This window comes from Triticum urartu, chromosome 2A, assembly GCF_056163025.1.
Source record: "Triticum urartu cultivar PI428250 chromosome 2A, HENAU_Tu73, whole genome shotgun sequence".
Taxonomy (NCBI): Eukaryota; Viridiplantae; Streptophyta; class Magnoliopsida; order Poales; family Poaceae; genus Triticum; species Triticum urartu.
In genome coordinates, this window is record NC_141874.1 from 36,429,386 (window position 1) to 36,445,554 (window position 16,169).

The 16,169-nt window shown below is 43.1% G+C and overlaps 1 pseudogene; it reads left to right on the forward strand.

The window, feature by feature from the left end:
• Window positions 1-448: 448 nt before the first annotated feature.
• LOC125534818 (F-box/LRR-repeat protein At3g26922-like) overlaps window positions 449-16,169 on the forward strand; it is a 48,335-nt pseudogene continuing 32,614 nt past the window's right edge.

Genomic DNA, 16,169 nt, shown 5'->3' on the forward strand with positions numbered 1-16,169 from the left:
CTATCCACTTTCTGAATTTAATATTCATTAATGAATGATTTTCTTTCTCCTGTTCACTTTAATAAAAACTAAAATTAATGTTCTTTCATTGACATATATATTTTTTTGTTAGATGTATTATGTTTGATGAATACGCTCTGACCATAGTTAAGAGAGGTACAAGTGATAAAAAATACCAGAAATGACACTTGACTCAAGTAGTATGTCTATAAGTTCACAAGCATGATAGAGATTAAACACTTCTTTTTTCTGAAATCATAAATAATAGTGTAGAAATTTAAAGGCTAGAAGGGGTAAAAACACACAAATAAGCGTCTGACTCGTGGGCCCGCGAGAACCCTATATGGGAATTTGGCCCAACTAAGCGACGGCCACGGACCATTCTCCCCACGGCTTCACTTGCCAGCCGCCACTCCCCCAAATCCCCAGCTTTCCCTCGTCGTCGACCATGGCCGGGGGGACACAGTTCGCCACCATGGACGTGGAGACGACCGCCGACCTCCGGAGCATGGGGTTCGACCCCTACGTGATGGACCGCGCCGCGCATCGGATGCTGATGTACATCCACACCTCGCTCGTCCCTGACCTGCCCGTCAGCGAAATCGGGCGGCTCACCGCCCTCCCGGCCTCCGACGGCGTCGACCGCATCAGCCTCCTCCCCGACGTGCTCCTGCGCGACATCATCTGCCGCCTCCCCGTCACAGACGCCGCGCGCACCACCGTGCTCGCCTCGGGCTGGCACCGCCTCTGGCTCTCCGCGGAGCCTATCCTGGTCGATGCCTACCTCCGGCCGGACGACCGCCGCAGGCCACCCACGCCGGCAGACTCGCCGGCCATCACCGCCACCATCGCCCGCATCCTCAAGGCACACCCGGGGCCCTTTCGCTGCGTCCACCTCACCTGCAGCCACATGAGCGCGCACCAGGCCCAGCTCCGAAAACATAAAATAGAACACCTGCACCAGGCCCAGCTCCGAAAACATAAAATAGAACACCTGCACCAGGCCCTCCTTATCTAGCCATCCATTCCGCGCATCGTGATCGTGCAAATACATTTCTCTTTTTTGTTTCTCTCGCTTAAAACATGTTTTGAAGTACAAACCTTTGTAGCGTAGCCAAGTTTTCTATCCAGAATTTAGGATAAATCTTTCAGATTTTTTTGTCAAATATAAATATACAAATTACGATTTTCTAGATTAAAAAATTATATTTTGTATATTTATGTTTGACAAAAAATTCTGATAGATTTACCCTAGATTCTAGATAGAAAGCTTTGCCACACTGCAAAGGTTTGAAATTCAAGACATGTTATGTGAGAGAAACAAAAAAGAGAAAATTTCATATGAAAAGTTAGTTATGTTGCACAGATCTTATAACAATATTGAACAGTCAAGATAGCAGGGCCAAAGTGCAGATGTTCTAAAGATCCACACTCGGCCCAGCTCGCGTGCTGGCTTCAGCTCCTCGCCGCCAAGGGCGTCTAGGAGCTCGTCCTCGTCAACCGCCCGTGGCCATTCGACGTGCCGCTTCCGGCCACGCTCTTCGCCATCTCCACCCTCACGCGCCTCTACGTCGGCGTCTGGAAGTTCCCGGACATGGCCGGGTTACCGCGCAGCACCTCCTTCCCACACCTCCGCAAGCTCGGCATCTGCGGCGTCTACATGGAGCAGGGGGACGTCGGCGCCCTCGTCGGCATGAGCCCCGTCCTGGAGATCCTGAGCATCCAGGGAATCATGTAGGGGCTGCGTCTCCGCCTCGTCGGCCAGAGCCTGCGGTGCGTGCAGAGCATCACGGTGCTGAAGGCTCCACAGCTGGAGCGCCTCATCCTGCAGCTACCTGGCAAGACGATTCGTGGCCTGATCAGGATTCTTGATGCCCCCAAGCTGCACGTTTCCGGGCTCCCACAAAATCATGTCCTTGAGAATCCGAGACATTATCATCATGCACAACTAGGGAAAACCTTATACACAGAATTTTAGCAGTAGCGCGTGTCAAAGAAGCACGCTGGTGCTAAGTAGCAGTAGCGCACCTGTGTAAACCGCGCTGTAGATAAAGTTTTAGCAGTAGCGCGTCTTGTTCTAAACACGTTACTACTAAAATTCCCACGGCTTAGCCGAAAGGCTATACATAGTAGTAGCGACCTATATCGAACCGCGCTACCGCTACTTTCTTTGTAGCAGCGCGTTTTAATCTAAACTCGCTACTGCTAAAGGATATAAAATTAAATGGAAAGCACATAGAAAGGTAATTGAAAATGAAAGAAATAGAATAAGGTGAAAGGAAAAAAATAAAATGTGAAGAAAACTAAATGAAAAAGGGGAAAAAAAGAAAGGAGTAGCAGTAGCGTGTATCCCAGAACGCGATGTAGCTAACGTAGCAGTAGCGCGCTTTCTGAAATGCGCTACTGCTACTTCTGACTTAACCGCGGGGTTCGTCCTTCCCCACGGCCACTTCCCCCAAATCCAGCTCTCCACTCTCGCCGCCGCTGTCGCCCGTCGGCCGCCTCGCGATCTCCGCACACCCTCTACGCCGCCCCGACCCCAGATTCAACGCCGCCCCCGCCCCCGACCTCAACGCCGCCCCGGACGCCGCCCCCGACCCCGACCTCGACGCCGCCATCCGCCGCGCGCCCGAGCCCCGACCCCGACCTCGACGCCGCCTGCCCCTCCCTCGTCGCAGGCACCCGAGGTGAGCACGCCTGCTCCTCCCTCTCCCCTACCTCTGCCTAGGGTTTCTTTATATTTTAGTTGCATCAAATTAGTTAGGGTTCATGTAAGAGTGGAAACGAATCGGATGCGGATGCGGCTCAAATGAGTTAGGGTTCATGTAGGTGGAAACGAATAAATTTTTTAAGATGAATCATAAAACGAGTAAAATTTGACAACTTATTTCACTTTATAGTTGGATAATTGGAATATCCACTACCACTTTCCACCCCTAGCTTCATCAAATTAGATGGTAATTAGGGCAGTAGTTCCTAGGTACTAATTAGTTAGTAAGAACTAGGTACTAATTAGGTACTAGTTTATTTTTATTTATAGTAAGTTTATTTTTAATAAGAACTAGTTGAATTAATAGAACTAGTTAGTAAGAACTTGTTGCTACTTTTTTAGTTAAAGCAATTTTTCCCGCATCGACGTGGACGATGCCTATCCTGCATCCTCGTCGTCGAGTCGGCGGAGGACGACACTTGCTTGACCAGATGGGCCATGTCTGGGACTAGACTCCGTCGGGGTGGTACTGGGAGGCGCTACCTACCGGGGGCGCAGGTTGGTGAGGAGCCAGCCTGTCGTTGACCCGAACCTTCTTTGGTGGCGGTCGCGTGGGCCAGTGACGGTCCAGAGGCTCGAGGACCCCGCGGAGGTGGTGCGTCACCATGTCAGTGAGGAGGACGCGCACGTCCGTCGCTACTTGTTTGCGTTGGAGCACAGGTTCTCCAATACCTGGCAGGATCTCCAGGGATCTCACTGGAGCTATGATCCCGTGATGGTTCCTTCTCTGTGGGTGTCCACCGCCCGCACCGATACCCGTCGTGTGCTAGGGTTATAGTTGTATTAGTGATGTTATATGTATGACACTATTCGGGATCTATTAGTGATAATATTCAAAGATTTATGGATGCATGAGATGATTTACTTTTGCTTATTGAATGCATGCTAATTTGAGTCCTATAAGATATTTTGAAATGTATATCTTGTGTTGCTCAAATAGGATATATGCTTGCCCAAGTGGCCGGTCATGTTTGCAGGTTACACCTCCGAGTGGCCTATGTTTTGCCGGAGTGTTGATTCATTTCCGTTCCGGAAAATTTCAGGCGCTCGATATGTCCTATTTTAGCAAAGGTCATGCCAGATTTTTCTGTGAATTTTGGCATGATTTGTGCCAAAAGATATAGGAAATATCGAGTGCCCCGGATTTGTGTGTTGAGTATCCTGGTAGTTGTCTTCGATTGATTTTCAATTAATGTTTTAACTATGAACATAGGAAATGTCTGACGACGAAAAGGATTTCGGTATTTGCAAATACTGCGAAGACGAGCGCGGCCTGTGCGGCGGAATCGCTACTCCTAATATCTCAGTTGGTAGGTCGCGTTCCGGTTTTTATTTTCGTCCCACCATTTTCGTCCGGTTTTTTTTCGCTGGTTTTTTTCGCCCTCTTCCCACCTCACCCATCCACGCAGCCACCCAAAAAAACCCCACCCCCCAAAAAAAAACTCCATCGATCCCATCTATCGTTGCCGCCGCCGCTGTCTGAGAGGGAGACGCCGCTCCCGACGCCGAACTCCGGGAAACGCCGCCGCCAAGTCTCTGGGGCAGGGCGGTTTCAATCCTTGCCGCCGAACTCCGGGAGACGCCGCCGCTGCGGCACAGGGTAGATTTCGCGTCTCCACGTGGTCGCACGCACACTTGCACCTCCACTCCCCCCCCCCCTCGATCCCAATCGGATCTTTCTCTCCACAAAAATCGCCACCGCCGGCCTCCTTCGCTCGACTCGGCCATGGTGAAGCTACACCTCCCCCAATTCCTCCCGTCGTCATCGTCATCCTCCGTGTGACCCTGCCAAATTCCACGATTTGGGGATTCCCTATGAGGAGCCGGCGCGTCATCCTCATCGCAGGCGGGCGGGTGTTGGCATGTGCGCGTACGGAGGAGCTCCACCTCACCCACTTCAGCTTCCTCCTGTCGTCATCATCGTCCTCCGCGCGACCACGCTAGCTTCCATGGTTTGGGGGAGCCTTCCCTATGAGGATCCAGCGTGTCGTCCTCGTCGCACCCTAATTAAGTTCCTGGTGTGTCCGCACTGCCGCGCCCTAATTTGATTTCGACTGGAGTCTAGGACGTTAGCGCCACCAGGTACGTACATCTGGCTGTTCATCTTTCTTCCTCCGAACAAGCAGCGACCTATGCGTTTCTGATTCTAGATTTGTCCAGCGATTTGCCTGATTGTTTCTCCTCTCCGATCTCTATAGTTTACCAATCAGGTCGTTAGCACTGCCGTCCAGGTGATAATAAACGTCGTTCATCACAACAAGAGGTGAGAGGCAGATTCTAGATAAGGTATGCCTAGCAGGTTTTATGAACCAGAGGCGAGAGGCAGATTCTTGATGATGATTTTTAACTGGATCTTATATTATCATAGCTTTATGCTAATTTCTAAAAATAATTGTCCTTTTCAATTTTAGTACTGTCATGCCATCTCGAAAGTATGCATTGAGAAGAAATTGTTGGATGAGATAGATAGTTACTATCATTACTAATTTACTAATTTGCATCTCGGATGATTTTATTATTTGATATGCTTAATGATTTTAGATGCCCTTTTTTGGCCTCTAAATTTATGTCTACATAGATTGATTATTATTTAGACCTTTATACTAAAGGCCCTGGATTTTTGTTTCGCCCTGGGCCCCTAAAATCCGAGGACCGGACCTGCCGGCAGCACTTGATTCTATTTTAGCTGCAACCAAGTATCTACTTTAAAGTTATATAGACACTATTGTATATAGATCAGATTTTGTCGATAAAGCTGATTTTCCTGATCCTATAATCCTTGTTTTGTCAAGCCAAACATGTCATTTTCTTTAAGTTTGCATGACTGTATTTTTGATTTGTCAATTTTCTAAAGTTTTATGAACAGTTCTGTTTTTCTGTCGAGCACTAATAGAGAGAAAACTGTTTTCTTATTTTTTAATAGGGAGCAAACTGCGTAGCAAGATCAATAATGAATGGTTCAAGTCATGTGTTACAAGTTACAATGAGCAGGTGGTACTCAAGTCCGTTGATGATAAGGATATTATTCGAACATTTACTGCAATGAGGTCTCGGAAAGGGCATTTGCCTCGTGATTGTCTTTAGTGCGCTGTCGGTATTCGGTATGTTCCATCTGACCATCTCTATTCTTGCAAGCTTTTGATTTGTAATATATTCAAATAATTTGTATTTAAAAATTATGGGTTAGTAGATCCGTTTTAATTTGCATTTCTATTCTTACAAGTATTCGGTATTTGCATTCTTTTGTCCATGCTTTAATTCCTAGATCCCGTTTGTTTCGGCAGCATTGTTACTTTGTTGTTTCTTCTACTACAAGGCCCATGGTTATAGTAAACCTTCTTATTTTAAGCATCCTATCAAACCTACTTAAACAAACGTGTGCCTTTTTGCCCACATCTTCATGCTATTCATCTGCATGTTGCCTTGCATATATATATTTGGTCAAAAAGCATACGGTTTCACCACAACAAGTAACACACAGGCCATATGTGTCCTCTGCTTATGGATCTGTACTTGTGTTTCGTATATGCTAACCATACTTTTTGTTGCTCTCGCCAAACTCTCGTGTTAACTGTTGAGTGATGGGATCAGTTCATGACCTAACTAAAACCTCTGATCCAACACCTCATCACACTTTTGGTCAGACATGCATATTAGGCCAACGGCACATTTTAGTGAATGAAAACTATGAGATGAGAATAAATAGGCGCTCTGTTTGGTTCAGATATTTTCATACATAATTTGATGTACTTCTCATGGATATCTTCTTACTCATGAGCTTATTTTGAAGATGATAATAAGTTTCTGCCTTAGAGTTAATGCATAGTTTATGACCGTCAATCTCCAGTTCGAGGATGATTTTGGAGCAGCAACATACAAGCAGAGCTAAGATTGGTCCAGCCACTTCATTTATTTTCTAAAAAGGAATTGATGAATGAGAGTATATTTTGAGAGATCCATCTATATGGTACGTTCAATGTTGATTTGATAATTTTGCGCATGTCTCGTGCAGGCATGCCAGCGCCTTCGTCGACCTCCACTCGCCAATCTGTAACGCCTATGCCCGTGGTGGCGGGTCACACTCTGATGCAGCCGTGCACGCCGCCGCTACCAGACGACACCCCCATTGAGTAATACACCCCAGTCGAGATTTTCTATATCATCTCTGCCAAGGCGCAGTCATCGGAAGAGATTCAGGTAAGATTATCCTTGTTTTCTACATCAAATTTTGCATGTTCATCTATCTAATCTTTGATACTACATTTCTTAGCTAATGTCCTCCTTGCCTGTACCATGTTCATATGATTAAAGCCCGTTAGGTGGATATATACTACTCCCTCCATTCCTAAGTATAAGTCTTTTTACATATTCCAATATGGACTACTGAATGAATCTACACTCTAAAGAATGTCTATATGCATCCGTATGTAGTCCATATTGAAATTTCTAAATGGACTTATATTTAGAAACAGAGGGAGTACTTCAGTTTGCATGAGAGAATAATCACTTATATGTGTGCCTTGATATTATAGTAGGATTGCTTGGATTATTTCTGTAGTACTTTGTCCAAAAATGTTTTTCTAATCCCTAGCTCACTTGAACCTGGGTGAATAGTAAAATAATTAAAAAATCTGATTTTTTGTGTGAAACATTGACAAATGTTTTCATAGCGAATAGAAATTTTTCACCAGATGACATTCGTGGAAAATAGGAAGTTAGAGTTATGGAGACAAACCCGTGAATCGAAAGGGTTTAGGCTTAGTAGAACTAAAACCGAGTACATGATGTGCGGTTTCAGTACTACTAGGTGTGAGGAGGTGGTTAGCCTTGACGGCCAGGTGGTACCTCAGAAGGACACCTTTCGGTATTTGGGGTCAATGCTGCAGGAGGATGGGGGTATTGATGAAGATGTGAACCATCGAATCAAAGCCGGATGGATGAAGTGGCGCCAAGCTTCTGGCATTCTCTGTGACAAGAGAGTGCCACAAAAGCTAAAAGGCAAGTTCTACAGGACGGCGGTCCGACCCGCAATGTTGTATGGCGCTGAGTGTTGGCCGACTAAAAGGCGACATGTTCAACAGTTAGGTATGGCGGAGATGCGTATGTTGAGATGGATGTGTGGCCACACGAGGAAGGATCGAGTCCGGGATGATGATATACGAGATAGAGTTGGGGTAGCACCAATTGAAGAGAAGCTTGTCCAACATCGTCTGAGATGGTTTGGGCATATTCAGCGCAGGCCTCCAGAAGCTCCGGTGCATAGTGGACGGCTAAAGCGTGCGAAGAATGTCAAGAGAGAGCGGGTAGACCGAATTTGACATGGAAGGAGTCCGTCAAGAGAGACCTGAAGGATTGGAGTATCACCAAATAGCTAGCTATGGACAGGGGTCCGTGGAAGCTTGCTATCCATGTGCCAAAGCCATGAGTTGGTTGCGAGATCTTATGGGTTTCACCTCTAGCCTACCCCAACTTGTTTGGGACTAAAGCTTTGTTGTTGTTGTTGTTGTTGTTGTTGTTGTTGTTGTTGTTGTATGACATTCGTGGAAAATATGTCCAAAAAATAGCTGCAAATTTATCACCAGATAACATTGTGGAAAATAGTTGCGTCCGTACAGTGTATTCTTTGTCGAATTTGTGTTTGATTTTTTCACTATATATTACTTCTTGCTTGCGCGAGGGTGGTGTAGATTTGTTATTTTTTGCCCCGAAAAGAAGGTAGCCGGATTAGTAGTCTAATTGAGTAGATGCTGGTGAGGGAGGGTTACTTGATTTTTATTGAGTACATTATGCTCTGCTTTGTGACGAGGTTTGAATTTGATGGTTCTCATGTGTAATAGAGGGGGCAAAAGTGTTATCCATTTCATTGTTTCTGTGCATGTTTACGTTGACCATCGGTGGCGGGAGGCGGCATTGCTGGCGGCCGAAGGGGTGCTTGTGGAAGCAGGTGGAATAGTCGGCAGCTGTGGGGATTCATTATTCTCCGAGGTTGGCGGGCTCGACGCGAGGCTCGATGGGGCTGCGGGATTGTCAAGTAGGTAAAGTTCGTCAACTCGTCCAGTTTGATGCTTTTCAACTGCTGGATAATGGTTTCGTGCCATGCGTCGTCTCCATGTATTTACTAAAACATTTACTATGCTCTTCTATTTGGAGAAAGAAGCATGGTGCAGCCTACCAAGCTGGGGAGAGCCATATAATGCCCATCTTGGAATTAGCTGTTCGACTGAGATGTGCTGGAAAAAAATATTACCAGTTCCTTTGAGTATGCTTGACTTGTATAATGTGATTTTCATATTTTAGAGTGAATTACATAATATATAGATATGCATTATTTTGGCTTTAGTAACTAATTTTCTCATGTTTAGAAACATGCGAGGTTGGGGGGGGGGGGTCTTCTAGCATTCCAATCTGCACTACTTTTGCTTTGTTTCATCGACAGACATCATGCAATTGAAATAGTTTGATTTAGGACACCAAGCGTTTGGGAAAGTGGCATGATGCTGGTCCTTGAAATTGATGTTCTTAGTGATTTATGATGGAGTTTTATCTGAATTTAACATCGCTGTCCTCAACATCAATTTTGTTGACTCATAGGCGGGTGATTGCTCAACGATGACTGGAGACGATCTTCGGTATTACAACTGGTTTATACCAATGGGTTATTTGCATCTCAAGTTAAATTAGTCACTGTTGATCAACAATGAGATGTGGCCATTGTTTGATGGATCATTGATGGTATGGATGTGCAATGAAACAATGATATACCCACTATATTGGACCCAAACACCTTCCTGAAAATTGTTCTGAAGGGTGAGACACTGGACCACCACACAATTTCAGAACTATATCTTTATATTATATCTCTTATTTTTCCCTTATTTGAATTTTATAATCCTTACTTTTCAATACATATCTAAATAGACTTGATGTTTTTGACTAATGGGTTGCAGGGTTAGCACAAGGAAACTATTGTTATGACTTGCGAGGTCTGCTGGAGGTGACCGGATCCGGACGACTTGAGCAAAGCTGTGAAAATTCACGTATACCGTTTACCAAACTCAATTTGTTTGGTCTAGATGCATGACTTTCAGAATAAATTTAGATTGTATGTTTACTCATTGTCGTGATCTTTGTACATCTGTAACTACACCCTACAACCTGAGCCACTTGACGACCTGAAATTAGATGTTACAAAATATAGATACAATATGTTAATTCTAAGGTGGCATCAAATTCCTAATAATTCATACCTGAAATAAAATTGTGATTTATTCACTACTTACTATCATATCCGCGTCGAGCACAACCGAATGCCTCTATTTCCGGTGAGGCCAACTATCCAGAATCCTCCCACCATCTTAAATCCATTGATGTTTTCTGTTAAAGGCTTTGCTCTATGTAGATACTGAAATTAGCAACGCCAAACTTTTATTTTGGAAATATCACATTTTTGTGTGAACTGGAAATATCACTTTAGAGTACTTTGGTCTGTAAGTGTTTTGCGCTGCTGTATTTTAAAGACGCGGTTTGTATTGGAAAAGATTACATTAAAGATGGTGTCGATCCTGACGACAGGCTGCCTTGCAGGGCAAGGGATGGGGGTACAAGGCATGGGTCTGCGGCGCCACACCTTGCTATTCCCTGCCGGTGGCCAGCGAGCTGTGGCGGTGCTTCTCTGTTGCATGGCGAGGGACTGGGGTGCAAGGCGTGCATCTGCAGTGCCACTCCTGGGGCATGCCTCTCCCGCGACATTGCCGGCATACACAACATACCTTACTACACGGGGATTTCCTCTCTGAACTTAATATTATGTCAGAACTGAATATTACGTCCGAAGACTGAAACATCCAGAAAGCTTATTGAGACTATTCATTGATGGTGTTTCTCTACTACACGAGGAAGGTAATTGTCGTTTATGTGCTTCTTTTCCTATTTCAATGCACCATTGTGTTATTTTGGTTGAAAAATTAAAGTTTCTACATATTTTCATGGTTTATGAAAAGTAGCTGAGATCCGTTGTTTTATTCCTACATATTGAGGAAATTTTGGTGAAGCTAAAGTTGGTGTTGTTTCTCTTTTTTTCTGCCATTTAGTACTGTTGACATAGTTGCTAAAATTTATCATTTCAAAAGATCAGTGTAGTGGTGCAGGCTAACAAAATCGTATTGTCTACAAGCCTGAGGTACACAAAAATAACAAGTGATGAAAGAAGAACATATTTGTAACTTGTTGCCCGCTGACTATAAACAGAAGAACATTGAAACACTCGTTATTGCATTATATATTTTAGTTGCAATAGTATTTGATTTTGCATGAAGAAATATGTTGAGTGTTTCTTCGTTCAGTTTCATGTGCCAATTAGGCATGGACGACGACGGCCATGATCCCATCATCGCAAGCTCACGGGAGGGAGACACACGTCTCATCCAGTGTAATAGCACGCTCCAAAAAATCCCGAACCCTCCATGGAGCCATTGCCAGGGTGATGAGATCAACACCACCCACCAGCACCACCACCGAGCTGTAGACGGCGTGTCATGGTGCTCCCTAGCTCTTCCCGCCTCTTAAGAGACCACATGGCGTTCTGGCAGTTCTGGTGCAGTTTTTGGCCAAGGCCGGAAGCCAAGAACACTTAATTTTGTTCATGGACGTGACATTGTGGTCGGCGTTGTGTGGTGCAGTTCAAAGTTTTCTTGCCTGGTGTATAACAATGCATGTTCAATGGGGTAGCCTCTTCTCAGGCACGAGTATCCGAGGCAGACCACGACATCTATTTAGAATAGCTACAGCAAAATTGTGACAGAGATGGTTAGTGGGAGAAGGAACTTGAGACCACAGTCAATTCTGTTGTAGGGGCTGTGTGTAGAAGATAGTAGTAGCAAACATAGAAGTCACTTTGGAAAAAAAGTGTGCATATATTGTTGTACTAGAGATCCATTCCTATATTTCACTGATATGCATGGTTGAATTGTAGTATGTGTGGTAAGTGAGAATAATGTAATATGAAGCGAAACGTGGTGGAGAGGGCTTCACATTGTTGTTTTTCAGTAGAATATGATGTTCGTCTCTTTTTCATATGGATTACAATATGGTCAATGGTAGCTTGCTGAATAGGTTAAGCTAGACCCAAGACATAATTTCACAGCGAGAATTTGACATGTTTAATTTTTTATGGAAAGAATATTTGCTACTAATAATTAATGATACAAGTTCTAATTTGTTAGCACAACATTATCTTCCATGTATATAGATTGAACAAAATATAAGCTAAAGTGGAATGTCAAGCCTTAATTTATACTAAAGAATGATATAGGTTTTCTCTATGTGTAGAATAGGATTATTTTTCCTTGGAGAATCTACTGGCTGGAGTGGTCAATGTCGATATCCTTGTGAAAGTTCGCATGATCTTAGCATGAACCAACTCACAATGTTATCTCGAGCAGTGCTTTATTCACTTAAGTATCATTTTTAGGAAAATACTAGGTAAAAAGCCTATTGCAAAAAAATTAGACGCGAAGTTTATAAGGGTTACATGTATGCAATCTACACGGGCCTATCTAATGTTAGAGTTTCATGCCTCTAATTATTTGTATTTATGTATTCTAGCTATGGATACCCGTAGCCTTAGTTCTTTTAAAGTACTGCATCTATAAACTTTACTATTTAGATATTGTATATGAAAATATCAAGTAATTATAAATGCCATTTATGATCACAGACAATCTTGTTGTATGATTTTTTTCATGGCCTTCAAAGGAGAGATATCCAAGAAGTTGAGTGCAGTTGGAGGGGCCTCGGTCCTTTTGAGCCAAGAAAAGTTGATGGGGCCTGTCCAAGCTATGAATAGTATATGGGAAAGTGTTGAAATATTTTGTGTTTCCATGGTTTCTAATTGGTAGGAGGTATGTGTAGTAACCTGTACGGTTTCAAGTGCCTAATTTCATGTGTAAAAGTTTGCCAGGGAATTCTGGTTGTAGAATCTTGGAATAAGGAAACAAAATCCTACATGTGTCATATTGAAATAATGAGTGAAGTGCACTGTAGGTCCTTGAACTATTTCAGGGGTGTGATGTAGGTCCTCAAACTATGAAAATCGTCATCCAGGTTCTCGAAGTGCAGTAAGTGTGTTATTCAGGTCCAAAATCTCCCTGGCCCCCTCTAACTGGCCAGCTGATGCCGTTAACCGTGAACACTAAACAGTAAACCGTGAATAGTAATAATAGCGTTCCAGTTCCAACATCATTTTTGTTCATGGTTTATTGTTCAGTGCTCACGGTTAACGGCGCCAGATGGCCCGTTAGAGGGGGAGATTTTGGACCTGAATGACACATTTACAGCACTTAGAGGACCTGGATGACGATTTTCGTAGTTCGAGGACCTACGTGACACCCCTGAAATAGTTGGAGGACCTACGTGACACCCCGGAAATAGTTTGAGGACCTACAATGCACTTCACTCTTAAATAATGGATAATAACAGACATGCTTTCATGAGATGATTAATCTTAAACATAAAAGGGCCTCCATGTGCCACCTATCATTTGTAATGCCCAATAAAGAGTTCTATGTTTTTGTATGACTTTATTTGTTTTGTTCATTATATCTGGTCGTATATGTTACCGAATTACATTGCAAGTGAAGTGGATCTCAATATTTTCGTATGTGATTGGCTATCTTTTCTATACATGTGAAATTTGATATGCAATCAGTAACAACCAACCTGCAATGAGAAGGAAGGCATAGTGATGTAATCAGTAGCCCGATATTGAATACTAATAATAATATCAATAAAAGAATGTTCTCAATTTTTAAGGCCCGTGGCAACGCACGGGCACTCTACTAGTCTTCCTAGATGATGATAGGCGCTTCAGCATCAAGCTGGACGAGAACTTCGAAGTGGATACAGTAAGTCACAACGACAAGTCTTTTTTCGTAATTAAGCATGACATTTGCTTCATTTGCTTCAACTTATAATTTAAGCATGACATTAAGCATGACAAGTCTTTTTTTACTATTCTACTAGCGTATCCCCTGCCATGCAAGAGTTTTTGTATTGGATAAGATAGGTTTCAGTCGTACTATGGAGGAAAAGAAAGTTTACTTGAAGACCGAGCATGGTTATATTTTCCACGCAAAATTATACAATTCAGATGACTACACCTATTTTGGATGCAAAACATGGCGATCACTATGCAAGACTTATGCATTTGAGCCTGATATGGTTATCACCTTTGATATTCGTCCAGAAGATGATATTGAAGGTAATACTGACATCTGGGTCGATGTGCAGACGCCTCCAGGTATACCATTATGTAAGTTTCTCAACCATATTTATGTCTTTGATATTGTTTATTCAAAAATAGTTGACAACTAATTTGTATTGTCAGCTTATTTCAGTGCAAGCAAACATGTCCAGCGCTTGGTAGACAGGACCTACTACTGTCCCGAGGCTGAACTAAACTATGAGGAGCTAAGTCATTATGTTTCATGGCTTGAGGATCTTGATACTGTCAAGACAAATTTTCTTCCTGCATTTAGAAATGTTAGTACTGAAAACGTGCGACCAATAGTGTTCGTAATGAACTACGGTCACATCTATTTAGGAAGGATGGTAAGATTTTTACTATTTTTCATCAGTGCATCTTTTCCATACATTATTTTTGAAGCTAAACTTCATTGCTAAGTATGTTACCATACGATGTTCTTCAACAGGGACTCCCGATGAATGTTGTGCCTTATGGGATCGAGACTAAAGGTACCATGAGTATTATTAGCTTACGGCCAAGATATCCTACAGATTACTTTAGTGCATTCAAGATTAGCGACGGATGCTTAATAGTCTAAGACTGGGCCAAATGTGTGATGGAGAAGTGCAGAGAAGTACTAGGGGGCAGCAAACAGATGCGCTACCCACGATTAGAAGACAGGTTCATCTGCATGCTCCAACTTGATCAAGGAGGAGAGCTACACATGTTTTATGTTATTTTACCTAAAAGAGAGCAGCAGGAGTGATTAGCTAGCTAGAAATGAGTTTGAGGATGATGATGTGCTACACTATTACTATGATGATAAAATAGCTAGTGTTGGTGGTAATGACTATGATGATTATTATTAGCTAGTGTTAGTGGTGATTAAATAAATAATGTTGGTGGTAATGACTATGATGATGATTAAATAGCTTGTGCTGGCGGATTATTTTCAAGTGGAGGCAACATGTGGTGCACATCGAAAGTACTACTAGTCCAAACTGATCAAGTTTGGATTAGTAGTATACTTTTGACATGCATCACATATTGCCTCCACTTGAACATAATTCACCTTCATTTGACACACTGTTATGGACATAATGATGTAAACCTCATAACTGGTATTATACCAATATGTACGATGGCGCATAAATACACTAGAAATAAAAAAATAAAAAAAGAATACTAGTAGCGATAGAGAGGAAACACGCTGCCAGTAGTTACATTAGCAATAGCGTGGGAGTGAACAAACGCTGCAGCTATTTGTCCTAGCAGTAGCGCGTGCGAACACGCGTTACTGCTAAGCAATAGCTATAGCGCCTTATTAGTAGCGCGCCTACCCGCGCTACTAGTGAGCACAAAACCAGCGGTACTGCTAGGGTTTTCCCTACTAGTGATGGTACGTACATACAATTGTCTTTTTCAGTTTGTCCATGTGTGGAGTTAACAAATATGTGAAGGTACATTACATGACCTAACTGTGTCATCTTTGGTCTTAAATTGGGTGAATTTCAGTCTGGGATGAAGGCCATCCTGAGCACCATTGTCCCAAGCGTGAAGATCCTGAGCTTAAAAGTGTGTTTCGATGTCCGTGATGAGGCAGAGATGGTGCCCGTTTTCCTCAAATGCTTTCCCAATGTCGAGCGACTGCATATCATGGTATTTGCCGCCAGCCCATGTTTTACTTGCTTACACTCATCTGTTTATTGTATGGCATTTGGTGATAAATGTTTCTCATGGAAGAATTTTTATTATTTCTGTTGCTTCTTGAGTTCTTATTCATTTTTTCTCAAAGAGATGCGTCACGATCAAACGGATGTCTGCATTCGCGTTTGTAGAGTGTCGTAAGCTAGTATATTAGTGCTATGGATATTGCGAGGGGACATCCGGACATGCATTGGTAACTTCAGATCTGTAAGAGTTACACAAAATTAACTTGCACATTGGTTCCTACAGTTTCATAGAGGTCTCTCTGTGGTATACTATAGTACCATATATATGCAACTATACTAGTTGCATAATTTCAGGGCATTTCTCTGATAAACTAATTACTGAAAAAGGTTATCATGAGTCAATGACTTCGATCCCGGAATTGGTCTTAAAGAGCACATTCAGCTAAATTTGTGCACTTACGAGATTCCATCGGAGTTTGGGCTT